This window comes from Trachurus japonicus, chromosome 21 (assembly GCF_045865225.1).
Source record: "Trachurus japonicus isolate A0001 chromosome 21, Traja_1.0".
Lineage (NCBI taxonomy): Eukaryota > Metazoa > Chordata > Actinopteri > Carangiformes > Carangidae > Trachurus > Trachurus japonicus.
Genome location: NC_140927.1, coordinates 33526043 through 33538105, shown reverse-complemented (window position 1 = coordinate 33538105; position 12063 = coordinate 33526043). Strand labels below are relative to the sequence as shown.

Genomic DNA, 12063 nt, shown 5'->3' with positions numbered 1-12063 from the left:
AGGGTAACCAAGTCCACGTCTGAAAAAATAACCAACTCCCTGGCTCACTGGATTGCACGCGACTGTAGACCATTTGGAGTGGTGGAAGATAAGGGGCTGCAAAAGGTACTACAGATTGCAACGTCTGACACAACATACGAGCTGCCATGCAGAAAGACAGTGACAAAAAAAATCCAGCAGCTTTATGACAATGAAAAGGAAGATAAAGAGAATTTATTGGAGAAAGCAAAATATGTTGCCCTGACCGGGGATCATTGGACCTCGGTTAGCAATTCAAATTACCTCGGTGTGACGGCACACTTTATTGACATCAAGTGGTGTCCTCACTCATTTGCCTTGACCATCCAGAAGACCACCACTAGGCACTTTGCTGAAAACGTGGCAGAAGATTTTGAGTCTGTGGCAGAGGCCTGGGAAGTCACACAAAACGTCACGACAATCGGAACAGACAGCGCCCGAACCATGACCGCTGCAATGAGACGGCTCATATTCCAGCACATACCGTGTGTTGCTCACGTGTTGCAGAGGACCATCACAGTTTGCCTTGCTGACAGCGGGTTCACAGCCACATTGGCAGGATGTCATAAGATAGTGGGGCATTTTAAACACAGCCCCTCAAACACAGAGGAACTGCACAAGGAGCAAACAGAACTAGAACAAGACAAAGAGCCACTGATACAGGATGTTTCCACAAGGTGGAATTCAACACTGTTTATGATCTCTCGTCTGCTGAAAAACCAAGAGGCTGTGAAGGCTACTCTAGCCAAACAGAAGCACAAGCTTATTGTTTTGATGTATAGGACCCCCTGGAAGACGAGATGATGCATCTCAAGGGGTTATCCTTAATAAAAATTTGAAATTTGAAATCAAGCTCACCATGTTGACTGCAGCAGAGTGGGACAGACTGCAGAGGCTCAAGACCCTCCTTAAACCATGCAGATAAACACCCACCAACTTTTTTATTAATGGGATTCCTTCATCATTGCTGTCCCTTGAAAAACGTTGTGAATTGACTATGATAGTGCAGTATAAATTAAATTGCTTTTCCAAAATGTATTGTATTGAATATCAATATCACTATGACTATAGTATAAAGTTGCTACTGTTTTTAATCTGCTATAAATTGGTACAATAATAAATCACTTTCCTAAACTATCCACTGTAGATATGTGACTGAGCTCCTTGGGGGTGAGACGTATGTCTCGTGCTCTGTTGTGTTACCTGCCCTCCGCCACCTGACCCACACCATGGACCTCTCAGATGATGACCCAGCCTATGTGGTGAGGTTCAAGGCTGCCTTTAAACAGGACCTGTCTCAACGCCAAGATACACTTAACCATGAATGGCTCAGGGTGGCTACAGCGCTCGACCCCCGCTTTAAGGTAACATGTGTAATGGTCTTTTGACCTCCTTTCCCCTGCACCCCCCCTTCTTACCTCCCCCCTCTTTCTTTTTATGGAATAACAATTTGATGGGAACCATGTACAAAAATGAGTTTCACCCACCTTTTTACTCTGTAAATCTGTTATGCGACAATAAACCTGATTCTGATTCTGATTCTAAGGAAGGAAGATAGGAAGGAAAATTTATTTATATAGCACCTTTCACAGACAGCAGTCACAAGGTGCTGAACACAATCAGTCAACATTTGACCGACAGGGAGACAATCAACAACAACAACGACAATCAACAACAACAACAACAACAACAACAAAAACAACAACAACAACAACAACAACAACAACAACAACAACAATGCAGAGAACAATCGCAATACATTGGCTACAGTGTAAAAGAGTTAATAAAAGGCAAGAGAAAATAAGTGGGTTTTTAGCTGCTTTTTAAATGATATGACTGAGGAAGCAGCTCTCAATTCTGGAGGCAGGGCATTCCAAAGCCTTGGTGCAATGGATTCAAAAGCCCTGTCACCTTTAGTAATGAGCCTAGTGCGGGGGACATGGAGCAGGCCTTGGTGTGATGAACGTAACGGTCTGGAAGTGGTGTAGGGTTTTATGAGTTCAGAGATGTAGGTGGGAGCTTGACCGTGGATGGCCTGATAGGTAATAACCAATATTTTGAAGTGAATCCTGAAATGTACCGGAAGCCAGTGAAGAGAGAACAGAATGGGGGTGATGTGATGTGATTTATGAGACCTGGTAAGGAGCCTGGCAGCGGCATTCTGTATTAATTGAAGACGGTCAGTGGATGATTTGCTGAGGCAGGAGAACAGTGAATTGGAGTAGTCCAGACGGGATGAAACAAAAGCGTGGATGATCATTTCTAGTTCGGGTGTGGAGACCATGGTTCTGAGCTTAGCAATGTTTCGGAGATGAAAAAAGCAGATCCGGGATAACTGATTGATATGTTTGTCAAAATTCATGTGTTGATCAAAGGTGACACCTAAATTCTTGAGATTTGGACGTATTAATGATTTTAAGGAACCCATACAATTTCTCATCTCAGAGACAGCGTCATCAGTACCAATGATAAGAAGTTCTGATTTATCAGTGTTAAGCTGCAGGAAATTGCTGGCCATCCAATTCTGAACTTCGGCCAAACAATCACATAAATTACTAACATTACAATTGGAGTTGGGGTCGAGGGACAGATATAACTGAATATCATCAGCATAACAGTGATAGGATATACCCTTGTAATTACTAATGATCTTGCCTAGTGGGAGCAGGTAGAGGGCAAAAAGGATTGGGCCCAGGACCGATCCCTGAGGCACCCCACAGGATAAGGGGGCGGATTCAGAGGTGAAAGGACCTACAGACACGGTGAGGCTTCTTCCTGATAAATAAGAAACAAACCAATCAAGGGCACGCCCCGAAATACCCACACAGTCTCTTAGTCTACTGATGAGGATGCTGTGGTCGACAGTATCGAACGCTGCAGTGAGGTCTAGTAGCAGAAGGACAGAGCACCTGCCAGCATCGGAGGACATCATAATATCATTAGTGACTCTGAGGAGAGCGGTTTCAGTGGAGTGCCCCTTGCGAAAGCCAGACTGGAATTTATCAAGTATGGTGTGGTTGTTTAGGACAGTATTAAGCTGACTGGCAACTACTTTTTCCAGCAGCTTTGAAGAAAAGGACACTTTGGAGATTGGCCTGTAATTATTAGGGATCGACGGATCAAGGTTGGGTTTTTTGAGAAGAGGCTGAACAATAGCTTGTTTAAAATAGGCGGGAACAAGGCCAGTTTCCAAGGACAAGTTGATAATTGAAAGAAGACAGGGGCCAATTGTGGTGATAACAGCTTTCAACATGGAAGAAGGAAGAATATCTAGTTGACAGGAAGAGGGCTTGGTGGAGGAGACGATTTTGACTAATTCCTGCAAGGAAATGGGTTGGAAATGACTCAGGATTGGCTGCAGGGAAGGGTAGGTAGGAGGAGGGAAAGGGGATACAGTGATGCTGGACCTAATGGAGGACACTTTGTCGGTAAAGAACGTGAGAAATTTGGTGCAGTCCTCATTTGAGGAGATAGGGGAGACAGAAGGAACCGGACTAACAATATTATTTATGGTGTCAAAAAGGACTTTTGAGTTGTGTCTGCTGGACGAGATGAGGTTGGAAATAAATGAAGCTCTAGCATCCTTAACCATGGAGTTGTACTCGGTGAGGAGGTTTTTGAGATGGAGACGGTGCACCTGGAGCTGTGAGGACTTCCACAGGCGTTCCACCCCACGACATTTCCGTCTAAAACAACGTATCGAGTCATTCATCCAAGGGAAGGAATTGGCTACAGGAACAAGACGGGTTTTCAAGGGAGCAATTTCGTCCAAGATGACCGAACAGTGTGCATTAAAAGAGTTGACTAGGCCATCAATATCATGGTGGTCTGAGAAAGGGAGCCTGTTGGTGAACATAAAGGAGAATTTGTCGGCAGAGAGGTGGTTGAATGTGCGTGAGGATTTCAGGCGTTTGTCAGAAAGGCAGTCAGCTTTAGAAAGTAGTTTAAAAAGGACACAAGCATGGTCTGTCACACATACATTATGCAATTGGAGGTTGTCAATGTTTAAGCCATGAGAGAGGATAAGGTCAAGGGTGTTACCGCTGGTGTGAGTGGGGCCTGACACGTGTTGAGAGAAGTTGAATGATTTAATGATATTTAAAAAATTAAGTGCAAATTTATCAGAGGGATCATTTACATGAATATTAAAATCACCAGCCATAAGAACTCTATCAAATGTAATAATAGATGTTAGGAAGTCACTAAATTCAGCTAAAAATGAGTTATTTGTGCCAGGTGGGCGGTATACTAAGATGCAATAAAAGGGGATGAAATGCCCGATTTTAGCCATCATCAGTTCAAATGTAGAAAACGAGCGGGAATTAACCCTCCAGGTTTTAAAACATTGTTTGTGTACTATAGCAAGGCCACCTACCCTACCAGTGGGTCTGGGGGCACAGATAAAGGAGCAGCCAGGTGGACACAGTTCATTTAGAGATACAAAATCATTGACACTCTGCCAAGTCTCTGTCAGAAAAAAGAAATCCAAGTCACTGGAGGTGAATAAATCGTTCAGGATGAAGGATTTATTGTTGATAGAACGAGCGTTCAGCAGTGCCATTTTCAGAGAAGAGCTGTATTCGTTGTTCTTATTATTGTTGTCATTCCCATCAGCAGGGGTCTTTGTAAGGTGGCGTAGATACCGAAAGTCTGGCCGGCTGCGTAACACACGTATTACTTGGCGTCGTCCAATGACGGATTGAATAGGTTTAACCAGTGGTGGTGTTAGTGTAGGAGCGCTGGTGCGACAGTAGGGGGAGCGCGAGCTAGGGGAAATGGAGGTAAGAGCAGGTGGAGGCTGGTGCCGCAAGGGGGGGCTACTGATGGTTCGAGGAGTAGAAGTGACAGAGTGGGTAGCGGAAGAAGAAGTGGAGGCTACAGAGTGAGATGTAAACAAACGTCAGTCGTGGTCATGGATGGCAGTCCGGACAGCATAATTAATGTTTTCCGAAAGTACTGAGCTGCCCAACTTGCTGGGGTGGAGACCATCCCTCCCGTAAAAGGAGGGACGGTTCCAAAAAAGATTAAAACTGTCAATGAAGCAGATGTTAAGAGACCTGCAGGAAGCCTGGAGCCAGGTGTTAAGGCTGCGGAGCCTGCTGAAACGCTCCGGGCCACGGGACAGCGTTGGGAGAGGACCACTGATAAAGACAGTTTTGCCGCAGCTTTTTAGGAAGTTTAAAAGGCCAGTGAAAGACTTTTTCGTCACCTCTGATTGTTTGTGAGCAGTGTCGTTACTTCCTACATGGACTATAACGCGGTGAACGGAGGAGGGAAGGGACTGCAGTAGCCCAGGTATTTTGTGAAGAATATCTGGGACTGCAGCTCCGGGGAAGCAACGTGTGATAGCGTTGGGATAGCGAATGTTCCTGCTGATGCTGTCACCCACTATTAGAGTAGTGGGAGGAGGACGAGGGGGAGGTGGGTGATTTGGCGTACCTAGGTTGGAGATGGGGGTCTTCGGGAGGTCGACGCAGGAGGTCCCCCTGGAGTGATTCCGAACAGCGTCCACCAGAATCCTGCGCCGGGAGGAGGAGGTCGAGGTTCGGGGACGCGGCTCGAAGCGAGCGCCGTCAGCGGGGGGCGGAGGCAGCGCCTCGGGGACAGCAGCTACGGTGTGAGGGCCAGGCGGAGGATTGAGTGCGGCGACAGAGGCCGGGGCTGGACCGGGAGGAGGATCAGATGTAGGAGCTGGAGCTGGGACCAGGACCGGACCAGGAGGAAGACCGGGTGAGGGAGCAGGCGGCGGGTTGCGTGGATGAGCTGTGGAGTGGGGAACAGAGATCTCCTCAGGTGCCAGGACATCATAGCGGGTGGAGAGGCTCAGTCTCGGAGGAGAGGTGAGCCGACGGGGGTTCCGTCTGCGGCCACGGCCGCGAACCACCACGTCAGACCAGGCCGACACTCCATTCGGTGTCGAGCTGGAGGGACGTAGGCTGGCGGATGGATCCCAAGCGACAGTGTCCTGGATGGGTGAAGTTTGCAGAGTTGATTTATTGAATTGATCGCACATGAACAGATTGGAGAGTGTGGGAAGGCGGATGGAAAGGTTGGACAGTATCGAGTCCTTTTTCTCCAGCTCTGCAGAAAGCCGTTTAATATCCTCCTTGAGATCAGCGATCTTCTTATATGATCGTTGAAGACGACGGTCCGTATCGGGGAGGTTCACTGGAGAAGACGACGCCATGGGGAGTCTGAAAACAGAGGAGGGACAACAGCCAGCAAGCGCTAACAGGAACGGAGGAGGTTTTCTACTTCAGCGAAGAGAGTTGGATATTCCGAGTTTGAGCTTCAGTGAAAACTTACACAGATGGGCTCCATCAGGAGCCCACAGCGTAGAGATGGCACTATGAATCAATCCGGAGTAGAGAGGAGACTTACCGCCGAGGGCCTGGAAGACAGGCCCACTGCAGATGAGAGACTCGGGTAAGTCACAATCCCTCTTTTCCGTGTGGGCCGGTGGGCCTCTGGTGTATGGTAGGAGCCGGCCGAGATATTCCCACGCTGTCAGTCAGCGTCAGCAGGGAGAGTGGTTGCGTTGTAGTCCTTCAAAAGGGCTTAAAATCTTGCGCGATGGCAGGAGTACTTTAATTAGTTAAAAGCAATTGTTAAAACTGGCGAAATAAAAGCACGAGGATAACTAGAGGTGGGTGGGAGCCCAATAGTAGTCAAATTTTTCCGCCTCTTTGCGAGAGAGCTCCTGCTGGGAGCGACCAGACGTTCAGTTGCACAGAAGACTCAGCCCCTTCTAAGGACCTACAGTGTCTACCAAAAGAAGAGCGAGGTGGGGTGTGGACCAGCGTTGAGGCACTGCCACTCCAGAACCCACAGAGGAGCCAGCAAGGAAGAGGAGACTCCTGCTGTTTAATTCAGACTCTGAATCAGAGGATGAAGAGGGGCCCAACAGGGCTCTGGGCCGCTACAGGGCAGAGCCCACCATCAGTGAGACAGACTGCCCACTGCAGTGGTGGTCAACTCATGAGGGCGCCCATCCACAGCTGTCTGCCCTGGCCCGCAAGTATCTCAGCAGCCCTGCCACTTCTGTCCCTTGCGAGAGACTTTTCTCACTGGCAGGTAACATAGTTCAAAAGAAGAGGGCAGCCTTGAGCTCTGAAAATGTGAACAGGCTAGTTTGTCTCAGCAACTGGCTGAAAGAGAAATAGCAGACACACACACACACACCGCTGCAGCAGCTGCAAAGTCTATGGACGTAACGTAACAACAACGGCCGACTCCCGTCAGGTCTCTCAGACGCTGCGGCTGAATCGTGCCTGTTTAATCATCACTGATCATCATATTTACTCTGACACAACTCCCTGTCAACATTTAATCCCATGTTTGAGTTTGAATACAGCGGGGGACTTCTTCTTCTATTGAATTTCAGCGGGGACTTACCGTCTTCTTCTCTGTCTTAAGTGTTTGTGTGTGGCAGCGCTACAGCGCCACACACGCTCCACCCGCTCCACACACGCCTGGAGTATGTACTACAGCGTTTTGGGTCGTTTTCACTGGATCCGTGTGGACGCAGGTATTTCTGAAAACGATGCCGTGTTTACGGAGATTTTTTTCAAGAAAAAGATCGGATTCGGTGAAGCCGCGTATTCGTCTGGACGGGGCGTTAGAGGTATCCTGAGGCCAATGGGCTTGTTGTTACTTCAATGTTGATCAAACAGTGGCCTGGGTTAGTGTCATGTTAATGCATTACTGCTGATTTAATATTGTTTTCTGTTATGTGCCGTATTTTGTTAATTGCATGTTTATTTATTTATCTATTCTTGTGTGTTTTGAGGTTTCTTTAATTATGATTATTCTGATTACATCTTTGATTTGAATTTACATGCATGATTGAGAAACGGCCGATTACGAATTGAAGCATTGAATGCAACCTCATTGAATGCAACCTCTGACCAGCCAGCCAATCGTCTGCTGCAGCAAACCCCACGGACTGATTCATAGGAAGGCCAGGTAGCCGGTTGTGTGTGCTTTTTTTTGTTCTTTTCCAAAGACGCTGAAAGAAGGGAAGCAGCGCAGTAGGAGCTACAGCCAAGTGGAGGCCGTGTGAGAGCGGTGTTTATTGTTTTGGCCATGGTTATTTAGAGAGAGTACTGAGAGAGGACTGAAATTGATTTGATTAGATCAACTGCTGGTTAAGTCTGTTATGGCCTCTGAAGATAGATGTTTTCTAATAGTCAGGGTTCTGAATATACTTGAAAGTATTGTGTTTTATTTAAAAACAAAGTGTTATAGTTTACAGAAGGTCTACCTACTTATAGGCTACCTGAATCTCTGAAATGTATTCCTAAATATGCTATACACTTTATGGCAAAAATTGCACTGGTCTGTTGGTCTTGAAAAAAACAACAACAACGTTTTGTTGCTTAAAGGACAATTCCAGGCGAATTCAACTCGGGGGTGTATTTTCCTATCATTTTAGGTCTAAAAGAATGAATCTGAATATTTTTCAGTTTAATCGCTCCTGTTTTGCGGTAGTTACGTCTGTCCTCGCATCGCCATGGCAGCAATGAATGGGAGTGGATGTAAGTTCCGCTGTTTAGGCTGTTTACAGCCCTCAAAGCCGCAATTTTTTTTCCACAGACAGCATCAGATGGCTACTCAAACATGCACCGAGAAGTTTATTTACTTCAAGCAAGCCGACACGTTTGTAAAACTAGATCTAATTCAAAGTCTCCCGGAGTCTCGCGTGAGACCCAGTTGCCGTGCTCGGTGTGTTCAGGTGCAGTGGGAAAAGCTACCGTTTGTGTCATAAACACAGGAATATCAACTCTTTACTTGCTTCAAGTAAAAAAAACTTCTCGGCGCATCTTTGAGTAGCCACCTGACGCTGTCAGTGGAAAAAAATGTACACTTCAAGCAAGTAAAGAGTTGATATTCCTGTGTTTATGACACAAGCGGTAGCTCCTACTGCGCCTGAATACACCAGCACTGCAACTTCAGGCTCGCGCGAGACTCCGGGAGACTTTGAATTAGATCTAGTTTTACAAACATGTCGGCTTGCTTGAAGTAAATAAACTTCTCGGTGCATGTTTGAGTAGCCATCTGATGCTGTCTGTGGAGCGATTAAACTGAAAATCTTCAGATTCATTCTTTTAGACCTAAAATGATATGAAAATACACCCCCGAGTTGAATTCGCCTGGAATTGTCCTTTAAGCTTATGTATTCAGTCATTATTCAATGATACACTAAAATAGATTTGGGAAAAAAAATTGCTCCTCACTGTTCTCAGGTCAAATATTTATATGCGATTAAAATGCGATTAATTTGATTAAGTTTTTTAATTGAGTCCCGGCCTAATATATATATATATATATATATATATATATATATATATATATAATGATTAATAACAGATTATTTTGACAACATTACTACTCCAGTTACAGTTAATGATAACAAAATACAACATTGTTTTGGCAAAATAGATTTTGCATTTATTGCCATATGAACAATTATGTCAAAAAATAACTAACATGATGTCATCAACTCTTGGCACTAGCATTCTTGATATGAACAGTAAAAATAATTTTAAAGCAAAATCTTAAATTGTAGTTGCACTTTACAGACCACAGTGAGTGTGTGTGTGTGTGTGTGTGTGTGTGTGTGTGTGTGTGTGTGTGTGTGTGTGTGTGTGTGTGTGTGTGTGTGTGTGTGTGTGTGTGTGTGTCTGTGTGTGAGTGAGAGCTTGCAAAATTGTAATGAACTGTAACTGTTATGTTTTGCCAATGGGCTCCAAACAATGAAAGAAAGGGATGGAAACATTCAGGGGCGTCATGCATGCGTCATCCGAGCTCAGAGTGACCAATAATGAGTTTACTAATATCCTTAATCAGGTTTGATCTGATACACTGAGAACCGCTGCCCAGTGTAAAAAACAACAACTAATAAACTAATAAAGAAACTCACATTTAGTATTTAAACCCTGTGTAAGAAAGATGAGAGGTGTACACTAATCACAACATAAACAAACACCATGCGTAACGGATGAAATCAGCGTAAAGGACGCTCTCTCTCTCTCTGTCCGTCTCTTTTTTTTTCTGTGATAGAGATGCTGAGTATAGGCTATATACTGACTATCTGATACCGAGGCTGTTGTGGTGGGCTAAGAGAGATGATGATTTGTGCTGAGTGAGGCAGAGGCAGAGTGAAAGGCTACTGACCTTGAGGTTGTGGGTTCGATTCCTACCTTGGTCAAACATTTGTATGGTGATCACTGCTTACACTATTTGCTAATTCTGCAACAGCGTTCAGCTGCTTTCAGCATTCACACCATTTCCATTCTTGGAAATGCTTTTTCTATTGTTCTTCTGTTCGGCCATTTTCTTCCGCCTTTTTACGGTCTTCTTCTAGTCCTTCATACTTTGTGCTATTTCAACAATTCATATATCAAAACGTGCAGCTTTTTCTGGACTTTATCGGCATTACTTTTCTCTTTTTAACTATTTATACTTTTTAAAATATTTAACTTTTTCTGCAAATTAAACTCTAGACAAATTATTTTCTCCAGTTTTGTAGCCACACTTGTCTTCTGGCTAAAATTCTGGTCAAAAATGCAAAGAGACTTAGATAATAACTAGAAAAGGCATTTCCAAGAATGGAAATGGTGTGACCGCTGACAGCAGCTGGAAGCTGTTGCAGAATTAGCAAATAGCGCAAGCAGTGATCACCATACAAATGTTTGACCAAGGTCGGACTCGAACCCACAACCTCATGGTCAATAGACTTCCACTCTGCCTCTAGGCCACAGTGCGCACACAGTTGCAGAGACTGTTGTCTGTTGATGAGCTGCACTCTGTCTCACTCTGACATCAAGAAAGCTTGAGAGTCAAGCTTGAATGACTTAGAATGAAAATTTCTGTGAATTTCAGGCTGAGAGCAGCAGTTTCAACATGAAGCAAGTTATCAGAAGTCAACAGAGGACAAGTGTGGCTACAAAACTGGAGAAAATAATTTGTCTAGAGTTTAATTTGCAGAAAAAGTTAAATATTTTAAAAAGTATAAATAGTTAAAAAGAGAAAAGTAATGCTGATAAAGTTCAAAAAAAGCTGCACGTTTTGATATATGAATTGTTGAAATAGCACAACACCTAACACACTAACCATATGGCCACAGAGAACCTGAGTTACAATGAGCTTTATACTATGAGGAATCAAAGACTGTCCAATGACAGCTGAATAATTGGAATCAAAAGTCAAGCAATGAAGTGAAAAGACTGAGGCAGGAATCGAACCCATGACCATATGATCACTAAACCTTTACTCTGCCACTCGGCTAGAGAGAGCACACTGCTTTCAAAACTGTTGTCATTCATTGTAATGTGATGATGTGCTGCAAACTGGTATGAGTAATCAAGGAGATAACAAACACCTGTAACCAATTGAAGGCGGGGGAGGAGAGCAGAATTCAACATAACATAACAAGAGTTCTTCCCTTGGATTCGAACCAGTGACCTGAGGGTTGGCAGGCATCTACCCTAACCCCTACACTACAGTGGAGTTGTGAAAAAGAGAGGTTGAGACTTTGATGAATGTGAGATTTTTTGTGAAAAAGTTAAATATTTGAAAAAGTATAAATAGTTAAAAAGAGAAAAGTAATGCCGATAAAGTTCAAAAAAAGCTGCACGTTTTGATATATGAATTGTTGAAATAGCACAAAGTATGAAGGACTAGAAGAAGACCGTAAAAAGGCGGAAGAAAATGGCCAAACAGAAGAACAATAGTGTGACTGCTTCAGCAGTCACACTAACTAGAAAAAGCATTTCCAAGAATGGAAATGGTGTGACTGCTGATAGCAACTGAACGCTGTTGCAGAATTAGCAAATAGTGCAAGCAATGATCACCATACAAATGTTTGACCAAGGTCAGAATCGAACCCACAACCTCATGGTCATTAGACTTCCACTCTGCCTCTAGGCCACAGTGCACACACAGTTGCAGAGACTGTTGTCTGTTAATGATCTGCACACTGTCAACATCAAGAAAGCTTGAGAGTCAAGCTTGAATGACTTAGAATGAAAATTTCTGTGAATT

General features: G+C 44.5%; 1 protein-coding gene and 1 pseudogene across 1 annotated transcript in view; both read left to right on the top strand.

The window, feature by feature from the left end:
* The window catches only part of LOC146965605 (MAGUK p55 subfamily member 4-like), a 245620-nt gene that overhangs the window by 133955 nt on the left and 99602 nt on the right, over positions 1-12063 (top strand). The gene's annotated exons all lie outside the window — the stretch shown is intronic.
* LOC146965621 (E3 SUMO-protein ligase ZBED1-like) lies at positions 878-7181 on the top strand (annotated as a pseudogene).